The sequence below is a fragment of the Arvicanthis niloticus genome, unplaced genomic scaffold, assembly GCF_011762505.2.
Source record: "Arvicanthis niloticus isolate mArvNil1 unplaced genomic scaffold, mArvNil1.pat.X pat_scaffold_352_arrow_ctg1, whole genome shotgun sequence".
In the NCBI taxonomy this organism is placed as follows: domain Eukaryota; kingdom Metazoa; phylum Chordata; class Mammalia; order Rodentia; family Muridae; genus Arvicanthis; species Arvicanthis niloticus.
This window is the reverse complement of record NW_023046006.1, coordinates 35,672-53,634: the sequence shown is the minus strand read 5'-3', so window position 1 is coordinate 53,634 and position 17,963 is coordinate 35,672.

Sequence of the window (17,963 nt, the reverse complement as noted above, 5' to 3'; positions counted from 1 at the left end):
GGTATAATCTACACTTTTTCCATCCCTGAAATGGCATCTCACTCTGTAGCCCTAGCTAGTCTGGAACTTGCTGTGTAGACCAGCTTGACCAGGAGCTCACGGGTATGCTCATCTGGTTCTGCCTCCAAAGTTCTGGGATTAAAAGTATGTTCCTCTGTACTGGCTGGTTTTGTGTGTCAACTTGACACAAGCTGGAGTTATCACACAGAAAAAAAGCCTTCCTGAAGAAAATGCCTCCACGAGATCCAGCTGTAAGGCATTTTCTCAATTAGCGATCAAGGGTGGGAGGGCCCATTGTGCATGGTGCCATCCCTGCACCTGTTGTCCTGGGTTCTATAAGAAAGCAAACTGGGCAAGTCAGGGGAAGCAAGCAAGTAAGTAACGTCCCTCCATGGCCTCTGCATCAGCTCCTGCTTCCTGACTTGCTTGAGTTCCAGTCCTGACTTCCTTTGGTGATGAACAGCAATGTTTCCGGAAATGTAAGCTGAAAAAATCCTTTCCTCCCCAACTTGCTTCTTGGTCATGATGTTTTGTGCAGAAATAGAAACCCTGACTAAGACAACCTCCATGCCCTGCACTGTGGCCTATACATTTTAATATGCTATGGTTTCATTTTTATTTGTTTCATGACTTTTTGAAACTTTTCTGTTAGTTTCTGTAATGATTCATTGTCCACAAAGCACTGTGTTGTTCAATTTCCATGTATCTGTATATTTAAATTTTAGTTCCGTTTTGTAATTTTATCCCATTTTCTTAATAGATACACAATAGAATTTTGATTTTCTAAAATTTGTTGAAACTCAGCTTGAGACTTTAGATGATGATTTGTCCCAGAATATGTTCTGGGTGCCCATGAGAATGAAGTATGTTCTGATGGTGTTGGGTGCAACATTTGTAAGTTCACTAATTCAGATGTTTCTTTACTGATTTTTATGTGTCAGTGAGAAAATGAGAAAATGACAGGTGTACACCATGTATGACTCTTTGTCTCTTTTTATAGTTTCCACTTCAAACTTGCCTTAACTGAGGTTAATATAGTTATTCCTCTTTGTTTGAAATTTCCATTTGAATGATATGCCTTTTCCAGTCTCTTGCTTTCAGTCTGTGTGACTAGAAGTGAGTTTCTTGTGGGCAGCATATGGTTGGGTTTTGTTTGTTTCTGTTTTGTTTCCTAATTGTTTAATTTTTTTAATCCACCCAGTCACTCTGTCTTTGATTGGTGGATATAATATTTACATTCAAGGTATTATTGCTAAGTTTGATTTTCCTCTTGATTTTTCATAGTTTTTACTTGTTTTGTATACTCTTTTTCACCTCTTTGTATCCTTGCAGTTTTATAGGTTTTAGTCATGTAGATTTCTTTCATACTGCTGTTCTGGTAAGCTTTGTATAGTTGTATGCATTTAATAATGGTAACTCTCATTCATTTATGTCTATTATATGAGTCATTTCAGCATTTCTCACAAGGATAATCTGATGGTAGTATTTTCTTTCTTTTTCTGCTTATTTGGGAAGACTTTATTTCTTCTTTTCTGAAGGATTGTTTATCTGGGTGTATTCTTGATTGACAGGGTTTTTTTGTTTGTTTATTTATTTCCAGGAGTTTGGTTATAGCACACCATTCTCTTCTGGCCTGGGAATTTTATGCTGAAAGATATGTTGTGTCTATGCTGTGTCTAATAGATCTCTCTCTCTCTCTCTCTCTCTCTCTCTCTCTCTCTCATACATTTGGCATATTTGCTATATGGCCTTGGAGAAGGTAGCTTCATGGAAGGTTCCAACTAAAAAAGGTAGGAGCTTTATGTTTATTTTTTAAAATTATGTGTGCCTATGTTTGGGTATGAGCACATGAGTACAAGTGCCCATGGAGGCCAGAAGAGGGCACTGTATACCCTGAAGGTAGAATGACGGATAGTTGTGAGCTACCTAATATGGGTGCGGAACCAAATTCAGATTCCTGCAGGAACAACAAGAACTTGAGACTGTTGAGTCCGAGGTTGGAGCTGTAAAGGATGTGTAGGTTAGCAAGGGGGAGACTAGAAGAGACAGCCAGGGCCCCACCCTACCATGTACAGTGCCACAGTCATGTGCTCATGAGTTAGACTTGTCAGGTTGAGTGGGTAGCAGCCTTCCAGAAAGTGGCATGTCAGATATTATATAGGAAGATTTTGTCTTAGGCTCTTAGTGCAATCTCATAGATTGAAAAAGATAGGTAATCACTTGATTTGCTTCTGTGAAGAGGGCCAAAGAATGCACCTTATGTAGAGGCATTAACAGGATGGTTTCCCCTGAGTTCCATCCAGTGAGAGCGTTCCTAAGGCTGATTTCCTCCATCAGTCATGTTCCTGGCAGAGTGTCCTTACATGTGTTTGCTTTCAAGTATTTGGGAAACAGCCAGGGTGGACAGTATGTTCTTCATTAGTTATACTCAAACAGAAGAAATGAAAAGGAGAAGATAACCTTCTGTGTGCTGTTGGAATCTCCTGAGAAACTTTCTCCTTTGTTTATTATCTCTTAGAATCATTTGAACAATACCTCTCTTCAAACTTACTCTGCAAACAGTGATACTTTACAGTTTGGGTCCTAAAATATTGGGTCCTAAAAATAGAGCCCTTGGAGAGGAGATGCTGCTGGACAAAGGAAACTAAGTATCTGAGAGCAAAATTTTGCCTGTCTACTTTTTTTCTAAGTAGAGGTAAAAGGTTCGGTGTTGAAATGAACCCTTGGGTCAGTCAGTACTTCTGCCATGTCCTGTACTCAAAATGGCAACTCAGCTGTGGTAAGACCATCTCACCTTCACACAACACGGGCAATGTGGTGGTGCACACGTATGCAGACCCATTCTGAACATTAGGGGTCACAGTCTGCTGGGTGGACTTCCATATGAAATGGTTCTAACTACATGAACTAGTTACGATCACGGTGAAGTGTGTGCCCAGATAACAGAGTGAAAATTATATGCACATAGCAAGAGCCAGGCATTTTTCTAGTTGGCTAAGCAAGAGAAACAAAATTGCACCAGCACTGCAAAATGTTCCAAATGTAGCATCATTTCAAGAAGAAAGCCAGGGGTCTGAGGGCTACCTACCTGTGGGTATGGAAAAGAAAACATCTCCCAAAAAGAAATGGTCCTCTCCAGTCACCCCAAGATGGTTTTTTACTGTCTGTTCTTTGATGTTTCATACACTCCAAGGCTCTACGTGAGGCCTGCACTCTTCTCTACTCAGCAATATCACAGTATAGGCCCCCATTGTGATAACTGTCACCAAACTCTCTATTGAATCAGATAGGCTAGCCTCAAGGAGTACCACAGATAGAGCTGAGCAGAAGAATCCTCACCAGGGCAAAGATCAGATTTTTGCTCTCATTGTTCAACCCTGATATCTTCCCTAGACTCCCCATGTCTCTGTTGAGTTCACATGCCTAGTGGTTTGATGCACACTCTTGGAAGAGTCACTTGGTAACTACCAGCATCCTTCCTCCTGTGACTCAGGGTGGAAGTTAGCCAAACTAAAGCTTCTCAATATTTGCCATGTACACCCAGCAACACCTACCCCCTTCGAATTGTTAGGAATATGAAATCTAACCAAATAATAACAGCGTAAGATTCTTGACCCATAGCCTGCTATTGCAAGGAAGTCAACCGTTATCACCTCTATTTGAGAGGACACTCAGAAACTTTGAGAGGAGTGGGAGAGTTGTTCAGAAAACAAGGAAACGACAGGTGTGTCATGACTGGAGGCTGTTGGCATGGAAGCAACTGGCAGCTGCTAGAACCTGGTGTACTATGGGGTTGGGCGAGGACACATATGTTGCATTCTCTGATTTCTAGGTTGCAACAGGGGACAAAAGTTGGGGTGGATGTCAGTTACTAGTCAAGTCCTGGCAATATTAGGTCAGTTCTTACAAAAGTTCCTTTTGGTCTACTTGGGATGTCACTGGAGCTGGTGTAAGTCTGGCTTAGAGCCACCTGGCTTCCTGGACTGACTAGCATAGATAAAAGGTTCTATTCTATGCAGGCTGTGAGTCAGAGTCCTTTTCTTATTCATGATCTGGCCACTGTCTCTTGTCTATTCAGCCTCTAGATAATTAGAGTAAATAGGGGACATACCTCTACGTTTTATAAAAAGTATTTCTAGAGAGAAACATATTTGTAAATCTGATATTTAAATCCTCTCAACTGGATAAAAAGGAAATAATGTGCAACAAATTTATCAAGATGTTTTTAATAGGATGTATTATTTATATATACTGGTAGTTTCTTTTTAAAAAATATATTTACTTTAATTTTATGTGTGTTGGTGCATGTATGTCTGTGGGAGGGTCAGATCCCCAGGAACTGGAGTTACAGATAGTTGCAAGCTGCCATGTAGGTGCCAGGAATTGAACTTAGGACCTCTCGAAGTGCAGCCAGTATTCTTAACCACTGAGCCATCACTCCAGCCCCTACTGGTATTTTCATACCACATCCAGCGTATTATGATTCAATGCCCTCCCAATCCCTAGTAATAGCTATTCTGCCATTAGGTAGGCTTCCTCTCCCTCCCCAATTTCATTGTGAGAATAAACTTTTCTTTCTGTGACTGTCTTTTTAATTTTTAAAAATTTATTTGTGTGTGTGTGTGTGTGTGTGTGTGTGTGTGTGTGTAGCTGGAGTGCCAGGTGGTTGTGGTCCACCATGTGAGTGCTAGCATTTGAACCTTAGTCCTCTGCAAGAGCAGCAAGTGCTCTTAAGCACCAAGCCATCTCCTCTGCACTTCTCTGTGTCTGTCTTGTTTCATTTCATATAACATCGTCCCATTTTGTCTATTTTGCTAGAAATTACAGAATTTCATTTTTCTTCATGCCTGAGTTGTATACTTCATTGTGCACATTTGATCCATTTTGCTTATCCATTTGTTTGTTATGGACACTTAGACTGATTCCAGGCCTTGGCTATTGTAAAGGGTTTGGAGTAGGCATGTGAGTAGATGAGCTGGATCATTTCGTACCTGAGGTGTGCGTGTGCACGTGCATACACACGTGCATATGTGTGTGTGTTTGTGTTTACCTTTCATCCAGTATACTCATGGTACACTGGTATTGTATTACATATGGATATTTGTATATATTATACGTGAGCACAGTCTCCTTCATATCACTTCTGCTTCTTCCCCTCTTCCTTCCCTCTCCCCCTCCCATGAGAATCTTTATTCCCCCAGACAGTTTTGCTATTTTTATATTGTCACCATCTAGTCTTCACCAGTTCATTTTCTCAGTGCGTTATAGAGATAAAAGGTAGGCAAAACCCCGAGTGTGGCCAGTAGCAGCAGAGAAATCTCAAATACCGTGAACAGAAGCAGACAGGATCTGCGGTTATGAAAGGCATGCAGCAGGCACATGGGGAAAAAAGACCCTCGGCAAAGCAGAGGCGGGAGGAGACTCGGGAAACCAAAATCTTATCTATTCTCATGGACTGGGGATCTTAAAGTCCTGGAAGAATCTTCCTCCCCTAATTTAACATTGTCCAGTTTGAAGAAAGACTGGATGGTTGATAGGCCCACAGCTGTCATGTCACAAGTCTTGATGCGGCCTTGAACTCCATCCAGTCCATAAGCAGGAGCTTACAAGTAGGAGAAAAAGCCCACAAGGCCTTGGTTTTAAGCTTGTCTGGCTTTTGTCTCAGGTCAGGAGAGTGAAGAAGGAGCTGCCATCTTGAAAGCTCTCCATCTTTATCCACTAACTATGCCCCTCTCCTATTTGTCTGCCTACCTGGGAATGCTATATAACTCCTAGTGTCTCAATATCATATATCCATGCATGGTTTTACATATCTATGTGACATCTAGAACCATGATGAGGAAACACAGATGTTTGTTGTTCTAAGACAGTCATAATTAGCTCAGCATGCTTATCACCAGTTGCATCCAGTTATCCAGTTGGATTATCACCAGTTGGATATAGTTTTCTTCTTTATGGCTAAATGATTCTATCATACACACGTATACCATTTTTTTTTTATCCATCCTCTGTTGTTGAGCATCTACACTGGTTCTATAGTCTACTTATCACCAATAGGGCTGTGATAAACATTAATGTACTAGCTTCTCTGTGTTGTGTTAGATTTTATTCCTTTACAGTAAATACTCGGGAGTGGTATAGCTGAGAATATAGTGGTTCTGTTTCTGTTTTTAGTTAGGTTTGCTTTTATTTATTCTTTTTTTTTTTTTTTTTTTTTGGAGAGACCTCCATATTGATTTCAGCAGTGAGTGGATTAGTTCCCAGAATAGTGTATAAGGTTCTCTTATGTCCAGGTCCCCGTGAGTATTTGTTGTTATATATTTTGTAATGATTGCCAGTCTGCCTGGGGTAAGGTGCAATATCACTGTAATTTTCCTGGTGGAGGGCACTCAAATATTTTCCTATGTTTACTGACCATTTGTGTCTCACCTTTTGAGAAATGTCTCTTCATTTATTTGTTAATTAGATTGGTTAGTGTCTTGGGCAGTTCTTTTTAGTTCTTTGTATAGTTTAGATATTAATCTTGTCAACATTTTAGCTAATACAGATTAGCTCTAATTCTGTAACCTGTCTCTTAAGTTGATTAACTATTTTTTTTTCCTGCTGAGCTGAAGCCATTATTTCATGAGGTCCACTGGTCATCCATTGCTGCTATTCCCTGAGCAGATGGAGCCTTACTCAGAATGCCCTGCCTTTCTTTCTCATGAAGTGTTTTCTCTGCTCTCTCAGTTGCAGAGTTTTAGGCCCTCCACTGATGTCTTTAATCCATTTGGAGTTGAGTTTTGTAATGGGATGAGCAATGGGGACCTAGCTGCACCTCATTCTTCTACATGTGGACACCCAGTTTTCTCAGCACCAGAGAAAATGTGACCTTTCTCAAATGTATGTTTATTTTTGTATCTTCATAAAAAAATCAGGCAGTTATTGCTTGGTGGATTTATCTTGGTGGTCCCCTGCTCTAGCCCACTGATCTACGTGTCTGGTTTGGTGCCAGTACTGTGAAACTGTGTTCTATGTTGTTATTGGTTCAGTAGTATAACTTGAAATCAGGCATAGTGATATGATTTTGCTCAGGATTGTTTGGCTACCTTGGGTCTTTTGTGCTTACATATGAATTTTAAGATTTTTTTTAATGTCTGTGAAGAATGACATTAGGGCTTCATAGGGATGGCATTGAGCCTGTGGGTTACTTTTGGTCATATAGTCAGTCATCTTCATAATAACAAGTTTTAGAATCCGCAAGCATGGAAATCTTTCCATGAAGATTATACTAGAAGTAGTCTCTCCAATTAATTTCTCCAGTATTTTAAACCTCTTTTAAAAATTGTTTAAAAATAATTTCATAGATGATATATATATATATACATACATATATATGTGTATATATACATATATATGTATGTGTACACACACATCTATATATCTATATCTATCTATATCTATCGATCTATCTACCTATATATCTATCTATCTATATATATTATAGTGTCTATTCCCCACTGTTCCCTCCCCCCTTCTAACTCTATCCACATCCCTATGTCCTCTCAGATTCAAGGGCTTTTCTACTTTAATTATTACTGTTGCACATATGTTAAGAAAACCTATGGGGCTTATTATAGGCTCTTCATTCAACTGTGCTTGCATGCACATGTGTGCAGAGCTGACTGTGTGCATTTGGAATAATCCATTAGGGGTTCTTTTCTGGATCAAAACCAATTGCCTCTTTGACAGCCATTGATTGCCTCTAGTTCTTCATCCAGCATTGAGTGACTTGTGACTTGCTCCCAGCCACGTTGGTTGGTGTTTCCATTATGCAACCCTTGTTTAGGCAACCATTTTATTGAAGAGTTTACGGGTGCAGCCTCTCTGTCATGTTTAGGGGACACTATCTAGTGGCATGTGTCCTGGTCTTCTAAATCTTACAATCTTTCTCTCTTTTATAGTGTTCTCTGAGCCTTAAGTGTTACACTGTGGATCTGTGTGTTGGAATTGGGTACCCTCAAGTCATCTGTTTTCTATAATGGCTTCTGTCTTTTTTTTTAAAACCTTCTTTGATGAGGGGTAAGAGCTACACTTATCTGTGGATATAAAGGTAAGTATTTAGAATATGGTTAGAAATTACATTGGTTTAGGAAAGTGGTGGTAGAAGGTTTTTCTCTAGAGTTCATGGCATGCCCAGCCATGGGTAGTTGGCTAGATTTATAGGGTCAGGCATGAGTTTTCTCCTATTGAGTGGTCCTTAGGTTTAGTTAGACAGCTGTTGGTTACCTTCTGGATAAAAGTGTGACTATTACACTATTGTGGATAACTTGGCAGAGCAGTAATTACCAGGCTTTTTTCTCCCTAGGCAGCTTGCATAGCACTCTGGGTACTTAGGCAGCTAGTGTTCAGGGAGGAAGCTTTCAGCTCAGTTCTTCTAAGTCCTGTGTCTGATATGCATGGCGTCTTCAGCAATAAGGTCTTCTCTTTAAGTTCTATGAGTAAGCATGAAGTCTTTCACATTCTTTAGTGGAAGTGCTAGGAGGTTTCTCTAGTTAGAATAAGCTTGGCTGAAGCTCTAGCAAATATAGGCTTCATTATATTGATATGTTTTTTTCTATTCCTAGGCTCTCCAGGCCTTTTAAACATGAATGAACATTGGACTTTATAAAAGGGTTTTTTTTTTTTTTTTTTGCATCTATTGAGATGATTATGTATTGAGGTGATTCTCGGTTATGTTTATTTCAGAGCAGTCTGTTTTGATTTTGTGACTATTGTGAATGGATTCATTTCCTTGCTTTCTTTATCAATACATTTGTAATGGATACATTGGAAGCTACTGATTTGTGTGTGCTAATTTTGTATCTTCCCATGTTGCTAAAATTGTTTATCAGTTGTAAGAATTTTCTGGTATAGGTTTTAGGGTCTCTTATATATAGAATTATGTCAGTTATAAATAAGGATACCCAACTTCTTCCTCTCCAACTCTATGTGTCTTCTTTCCTTATCTTACTGCTCAAGCTAAGACTTCATGTTGAGTTTGAGTTGAGAAATTGGACACCCTTATCTTTTCCCTGAATTTAGTGGAAGTGCTAGGAGTTTTTCTAGTTAGAATAAGCTTGGTTGAAGCTCTAGCAAATATAGGCTTCATTATATTCATATTTTTTTTCTATTTCTGTGTGCGTGTGCGTGCACAGGTACATACAAGTAGAGGCCAGAGACAGCCTTGGGTTCTCAGGTGCCATTCATCTTGTTCCTCTTGGGTCAGAGTCTTCCAGTGGCCCAGAACTCACTGAGTAGGTTATACTGGATGACCAGTAAATCCAAAGAATCCTCATCTTCTTGCCTTCCCAGTGCTGGAATTACAAACATGTGTCACCATTTCTTGATTTTCTGCATGGCTTCTGGGGATCAGACTTAGGTCCTTGTACTTGCAAGGCAAGCACTGGATGACTGAGCTCTTTCTTGAAGCCTGAAAATAGTTGCATCTATGTGCATCAGATAGTTTCGTCTTTCTTTCCCCTACCCAGCCTCATCCCCCAACCCTTTATTGTCTCCATCTGATTTGAATATCAAGTTAATACTGGCTTCATAAAAAGAGTTTGGTAATATTTCTTCCCTTTATATTTTGTGGATTGCTCGAGGAATACTGGTGTACACTCTTTAATGATCTGATAAAATTCATCTGGACCTGGACCCCTTTTAAAACATCACTTCTTCAATCTTATTGTCTGTTAGAGATGGTTTAAAGTTGTTTATCTCATGTTGGTTTAACTTTAGTAGGTCATACGAGAGCCAATGAGATGCTAGGAGGAGAGTATAAAGATTTGCCCAGTTCCTGCAATGAATGAGTCTGCTTTTGCCACTTGCCTGTCTCCTGCATTCTGTCATTGAGTCTGTGCCTTCTTACTCCACCACCAAGGTTCTTGGCCATGGTCTCAAACAACAACTTATATGACCTCTCAAGCTATGGGCTTTTGACTACATATACAGTAGCAGTCATGTATTTTCTTCTGTGGGGCAGACTTCAAGTTCAACAGGAAAACAGTTGGTTACCCATCCCGCTCCCAACAGAGAAGCCACTATTGCTCTAGTTGGTATGTCTTGCCTGGCAGATCAGTGTTATAAGATGCAAAGGCCAATGCTGGACAAGAGGACAGATGTAATCCCACCACCCTCCAGCCACCTGCAGAGTACCTTTCTGCACTATGAAAACTAGCCAGTAAATAGAATGTTTCCTGGTCAGTTTCAGTTTGATTTCTGTATGTTCTAAACTAGCCAGTAAATAGGATGTTTCCTGGTCAGTTTCAGTTTGATTTCTGTATGTTCTGCAACCAGAAGGTATGGCCGATAGGCTCTTACAAGTCAGTCATTATGTTTGGGGGGCTTTTTGCACCTACCTAACCAAAACCTCATAGAGAGATATACCATGCCTGGTACTCATATTCATATGTAATAAAATCCATGTTTTCTGGAACCAGTGTTGTCCACCAAACCTGGTTACCTCTGTTGAAAGGCTTTAAAAATAAATCTCACTTTAAAATTATCTTCTGATATACTGGGACTCCATAATGTTATCTCTTAAATCCTCTGTGCACATGCACCACGTTTTCATTACCAACTAGCTGATACACATCTCAGCTGATTCCATAATAGCCTTTTAAAATTAGTCCTTTAATCTCACCCCTTGGCACATATCTGCTTAAATTATTTATCACATTTGGCTTAGTTGTGGTGGGTCACAGGTTTCCAGAAATTCATCCATTTCTTGACATCTTCAAATTTAGTTGAATGTGTGTGTATGTGTGTGTGTGTATTACCTTTTCATATCTAATAAAAGCTTTTACTTCATGTCTTCACTTTCTTGGTTAGTTTGGCTAAGGGTTTGTCACATTTTATCTTCTTAAAGAACCAACTCTCTGTATTATTAATTATTTCTCTCCAATCCACTCACTCCTGCCTTGGTAGTAATGATTTGTTTTTGTCTGCTGATACGGAATTTGGCTGCTTGTTCTTTTGTTCAGATATGTAAGGTGTATACTTACGTCATTTGTCTGAGATATTTCTGATTGTCTAGTGCAGGCATTAGAGCCATGAACTTCTCTCATAGTTTTGTTTTCAGTATCTCACAGGCTGAGGCATGTGGTATGTTCATTGTCATTTGATCTCAGGAGTGCTCTTGCTTTCTCCTTGCTTTTTGAAGGGCCTGAATGGTTGTCGAGTAGTGTGCTGTTTGACCTTCGTGCGTCCATGCGTGCTCTGGGGTTTCTCTTACTATTGATCTGTAGTCTAACTCTATTGTGATCAACAGAATACGAGGAATCATTTCGATTTTCATTTATCTGTCAAGCCTGGCTTTGTGTCCTAAGGCACAATCTATTTTAGAGGCAGTTCTGTGGGCTGCTTGGGAGAATGTGTATTTTGTAGAGTTTGACTGGGATACTCTATAGATGTCGATTAAATGCATTTGATCTATGATGTCACTTAATTTAGGTGTTTGTTTAATTTGTGTCAGGATGACCAGTCAATTTCTGAGCGTGGGATATTGAACTTGCCCACTATCTTATTGTGTTGTGGTTACTCAGTGACTTTATATCTAATAGTATTTGCTTTATGAAATTTGGTGCACTTATTCATGGCATACATGTTTAAAGTCATAATCTCCCCCTATGGACTGTTCCTTTAATCGGTATTAAGTGACTTTCTTTCTTTTCTCATTACTTGTGGTTTAAGGTCTATTTGTGAGATATTAGAACAGGGACACCTTCCTGTTTTCATAAGTCCATTTGCGTAGCTTACTGCCTCAATCCTTTCACCGTAAGGCAGTGTCTGCATTATATGGTGAGATACATTCATGGGAGATAACAAATAGTTCCTGTATTTTGAGCCAATCTACTAGTGTGCGCCCTTTAAAACAATTACTTTTTTTTTGGTACACACTTCAAACTCCATTTGAAACAATCATTGTAATTAGCTTACAGAATTATCACTTCTTTATCAGGGGCATGGAGAGGCGCGTGCAGCATGGCTCGTGTATGACAGTCAGAGGGCAACTTGAATGTGTCAGTTCTCATCTTTCATCATGTCCGGTTCATGGACTGAACTCAAGTTGCTAGGATTTATCTATCGAGAAATCATGCAAGCCATTTGTGCCTTTTGATGGGTGAGCTGAGACCATTCACTTTCGAGCTATTCCTGAAAGGTATATACTGATTCCTGCTCTTGTGTTGGATTTTATGGTGTTTTGAGTTTTTCCCTCTTAAATTTCAGCTGACAAATCTACTGTTACTGGAATGCACCTGCCTTCATGGTGACTTGGTATCTTTCTTTTTGCTTCAACTATCCTTTCTCCATCCTGTATATTTATTTAGTATTTTAATTCTATTATAAGGGGGGGGGTGTTCTTTCCTGGTTCTGTCTGTTTGATATCCTAAGGGCCTCCTGTATCTGACTGGCATCTCTTTTCCTAAATGAGATTTTTCAGTTATGATTACTTTGAAAATGTTCACATACCTTGAAAATGAAAATCTTCTTTCTTTATGGCCAGCGTCCATGGGTTTTGGTCTTTTAACAGCATCATGTATAAATTCTCAAGTAGTGCCTAACCTTAATTCTATTTGTTTGAGTGGTGTTTCCTCTACACTGTCTTCAAGTTCAGATATCATTGTCTTCTCCTTGAGCCAGTCTATCATGGAGACGTTACATAAAATTTCTTCTTTAACATCTGGCTTAGTTAGGGTTTAATTGCTGTGAAGAGGCACCACGACCACTCTTATAAAGGAAAACAGTTAATTGGAGCTGTCTTACAGTTTCAGAGCTTTAGTCCACTATCATCATTGTAGAAAACATGGCAGTGTGCAGGCACTTATGATACTAGAGGATCCGAGAGTTCTGCATCTTGATCTGGAGGTAGCAGAGAGACTGTTGACAGGGCTGCTCTTATGAGGGCCGATGCAAGTAGCTAGAGTTGATATGAGTTGATGATTCTAACAGCTGTATTATTCTGTAGCCTTGTAGCCTATTTCTGGCTCCTACATACTCTAACCCCGACCCCAACCCCAACCCCATATCCTTCTGAGATGTCCCTTGAGCCATAGAGAAGGGCTGATTTAAGTGATTTAAGGATAAGGGCCGGGTCCATATCCTTCACTTATTTTTCTGCATCTTGGATAGCCATGAATCTCTGCATTTACTATTGTTATTGCAAGAAGAAGCTTCTCTGATTAAGCATGGAAACCGCTTTTGTCTCTGAATATAAGCAGAGGCAGTTATAAGGCAGTTTGCTGCTAAGTAAATTTAGCTAACTATCAGAAATACGTTCCCTGAATGGACCTACTAGTGTCCCATGCATGGGTTGTTAGCCAGGCTTAAATGACCTGTTTCCTCTGAGCCCTGGTGCAGTAAGTTTTTAGTCTGTTCAGAGAGACCTCCCTGACAGTCCATCTGCTTTTGCACAGGTATGTCTTGCTTTCCATGTGGTTTCTTCCTGCTTCTTTATCTCATTGATTCCTCCGACTCCTCCCTCATCCCTTTGATCTTATCTCCCCAGTCTGCCACCTCCCTCCCTGTCCAAACCTTCCACCCACAGTATTCCGCCTCCATCTTCCTTTAATCTGTTATTCTGTTTCTTTTTCCTTAAGGCAAACCTCTCCCCTGTTCACAGCCCACAGGCTGTGGCATTTGGTCTCATTCCATTATTTCATGTAAAATTTCAATATACATTCAGTTCACCTGAGAAGGGTCTTGTATCTGTTTCTTAGTTAGGGTTTTACTGCTGAGAACAGACACCATGACTAAGGTAACTCTTATAAGGACAACATTTAACTGGGGCTGGGTTACAGGTTCAGAGGTTCAGTCCATTTTCATCATGGCGGGAATATGGTGTTGTCCAGGCAGGCATGGTGCAGGAGGAGCTGAGAGTTCTACATCTTCATCTGAAGGCTGCTAGCAGAATATTCATTTTTAGGCAGCTAGGATGAGGGTCTTAAAGCCCACACCCATAGTGACACACCTACTCCAACAAGACCACACCTACTCCAACAGGGCCACACCTTCTAATAGTGCCACTCCCTGGGCCAAGCACATACAAACCATCACAATCTGTCTATATAATTTCCAGATTTTCTCTAAGATTTTTAATTTCATCTCACAGTGATCAGGAAAGATACAGGATCTGATGATATGATTTCATTTCTTTATATTATAAAGGCATTTGTAGCTTCATGTTTTCGTGTTTTAAATTTTTACTTATTCACTTTACAACCCAATATCAGTTCTTCCTCTTCTCCCAGTACCCCCTCAAGCAAGTCCTCCCCTCATTCCACCTTTCCCTTCTCTTTTGAGAAGGGGAAGCCCCCCTTGGGTGTCACAGCTCCCCCCAACACATCCCCCACTCTGGCACATCCAGGTTTAGGTGCTGTTGGAAAGAATATGCCCTTTATAGCTGCTGGATTGTTCTGAAAATGTTTGTTGAACCTGCTTAACCTGTAGTGTGAGGTTTTGCTCATTTGTTTGCCTTTGGCAAGCTCTCACTGTGAATCCCAGCCTGGCCTCACACTCACAGATCCTCTGGCTCTGCCTTTTGTGTGCTGGGTTCATAGGTCTGTGACACCGTTACTGGCTTCTGCAGTGTGGCTTAACTTGGATGTTACCAGTTTCTCTTTTGATTCTAAATGGTAGTTTTGCTGAGTATAGCCATAGTTGGTTGGCATTTATTTTCTTTCAGGACTTGAAATGCATCCTTTGCATAGGACTTACAAAATCTGCTATTACCTTAATGGGGCTGCTTTTAAGTGACTTGGCATTTTTATCGCCCAGCATTTAAGATGTTCTGTCCTGTACTTCTGACTGTGTGACTGTCAGGGTGAGGATCTTTTCTGGTGGTGTCTATTTGAGCTTCTACAGGCCTCCTGTACCTAGAAGTCCTTGTCATTCCCAAGACGAGGGACGTTTCCTGCTGGAGTTCATTGAGTGTGTTTTCCACACTCCTCCCCTTTTTTCCTGTCCATCTGTTTATGAAAGACCGCCCTTTTAGTGGTGTTCAGCAGCTCTTGTGTGATATCTTCTCTCTTGTCCCCATCACTCCTTACTTGCGTGCTATTTTGAAAAGCCTATTTTCAAGGCTCGAGATTCTTCTGTTTGATCTAGTCTGCTGTTCACTCTTTCAACTAATTTTTATATGATATACATAATTATCTGGTTTTGAGTTTTTTTTTACTGTGACCTTATCAAAAAAAATTTCCATTTCCTGCTATATTCTTACTTATGGCCTGCTTTGTCTTTCAGTTCAACTGTTTGCATTTTATTGATGATTTAGCAGGTGTTATATTAGTGAGGCTTTTTGTGTGTGTGTGTGTGTGTGTTTTAATTTAAGGTTTATATACCTGGTAAAATGAATATCTCTTCTGCCCTTATTGTGGATTTATCCTAAGTAAGTGGATTCCTCCAAAAGCTATGTCTCAGGGCATCAGTTTGTCATGCAGTGGTCTGCTTATTTACCACATCCCAGCATAACCACTCCCTTGGTTGTGACCAGTGAGTTGGGGCACAGGTTGTTATCATATTGGAGTTGGACAGTGTGCTAAGGTTCTGTCCCTCTGACAAAATACCTGAGTGAGACCACTGAGGGGAGAGCGGAGTTATTTTGTATGAGTTCCAGCGCTTCCAGTTCACTCACAGTCTGCAGAGTCCCACGCCCATGTGAGACAAAGCATCATGGCAGAAGGGTTCAGGGCAGTGGTGGTTCCCCATGACAGCTAAGAAACAGGCATAACAGGAAGGGGCCAGGACCTCGATAGACTCTGGAGAGACATTTCCCCTGTGCTAGTCACCTAGGAAGAGGGACCCTCCACTGAGGAGATGTTTCTGTTGTATGGGTCTGCAGGCAAACCTGTGGAGCATTGTCTCAATTGATGATTCATGTGTGGGCCCAGTTCTCTGTGAGCAGTGCCACCCGGGGCATGTAGTTCTGGGCTGTATGAGAGAGTAAGGTGAACACACCATAGGCAGCATTCTTCCATGGTCTTTGCTTCAGGTCCTGCCTCAGCTTCCCTTGATGATGGTGAGCATGAGAAGGGTAAGCCGGGCTAACCCTTTGCCCCTCCTGGTAGCTTTTGGTCAAGGTTTCGTCACAGCAATGGAAACCTAATAGGACACCTCAATGACCCACTTCTCCAAGTGTACCTCACCCTCCACAGTCTTATCACTTCTTATACGCTATTCTAATTCTGAACCCTTGAATGGGTTAAACATTTGGTCAGGTCAAACACACCCAGAGGTGGGCTGTACTAATCTTCTAGGCATATCTCTATCTAATCAAGTTAACAAGTTAAGATTAACCATCACAGGGAAACCACAGAGAGACCAAGAGTTGATTTTCATGAGTGTAGATACTCTAAATGGGGGCTTGATGTTGGCACCACTATGGTACGTCCCTTGGGTCTCTTCTATGTTGTAGTCTGTATCAGGTAGTGTGGGCTTCCTCAGATACTGCTACTTGAATCAATCATGATATTGTTGCCACAAATCTCAAGGGATCTAACATTTGTCCTCTGACACTGATGTGGAACCAGGCACTTCATGAGAAGCAGTGTCATGAATCCCTCTACCTGCCCTGTAACATTCATGGGGGTTTGCCAGCACCACACGACCAGGTAAGGTGCCAGTGATCAACTCAGGTGACATGCAGAAGTGCAGATGCAGGGTAGCATGTGCATTCTTCTACTGTCGTGGGTGTCTGCGCTCAGACACAGGGCTTCCCCACAGCTGTCCATGCCTGTGGGAGGGGGATGGGCAAGGTCTTCTGCTAGGTATTTTTACTTTTCATGCTCACCAGATCAAGCAGAAGTGGGTCACAGCTGGAGCCAGGCAAAATTGCTCTTAGCTGAGGTGCTCCAAGGAGCTGCAGAGTGGGATGGTGGTGGCATCAGGAATTTTCTAGCTGGACCTTGTTAAGCTGTACCTTGGAGATGGGGACACAACCAGGCCATTGGCTGTAGAAAAAGCTCCGGAATCTTACTTTTTTTTTTTTTTTTTTTTTTTTTTTTTTTTGTGATAGGCATGGTTCTGGGGGAGGAATGGCACCTAAACAAAAGCACATGTGACTGGCCACACACGAATCTCAACAGGCTCCTGAACCCCCAGTTCTTATGGATGGCACCATCAGCTCCTGTGTCCCCCACACATTCTCCAGTGGGTATGTTGCTTTCTCATCACTGTGACAGTACAGCTTGTTAGCATTTCTTCTAGGCTCTGCCCCACAGTTACCTGGCAACCGCCAGGTGTGCCTGACTCACTATAAAAGGGGCTGCTTGCCCCCTCCTCACTCTCTTACCCTCTCTGTCCCTTCTCCTCCTTCCATTTTCCTCTTTCTCCATGTGTTCATGGCTGGCCTCTCCTCTACACACACACTCTGTCTGTCTGTCTGTCCGTCCCTCTCTCTACCATCCTCTGCCTCTATTCCCTCAACTCCCCTCCCCATCCCCTAAATAAACTCTATTCTATACTTGTACCTCAGGGGAAGGGCTACCTCAGCAAGGTCCCACAGAGGAAACCCCTTCCACCCCACCATACTGTGCCTCAAACATATCCTGCCTCGCCTGCTCGCTTGCTCGCTTGTTTGCTTTCTCTCTCTCTCTCTCTCTCTCTCTCTCTCTCTCTCTCTCTCTCTCCCCCTCCCTCCCTCCCTCCCTCCCTCCTTCCCTCCCCTCCCTTCCTTTTAAATAAAACACAACACAGCTAACATTATCAAGGCAGGACACATTTCAAATGGCGCCACCCACGGCCATTTGTGTGGAACTGTGGTAAGGCAAGATCATGATGGCGGGGGCGCAGGGCATGTGGTAGAGAGGGCTGAGTGAAGAGTCAAGGGCTGGGGCCCAGGCATAAGGGTATGCCCCTAGTGACCTATTATTTCCAGTGACGTCCTACCTCCTACATTTTCCAGTGTCCCCAAATAGTGCCACTAGCTGGTGACCAAGCATGCA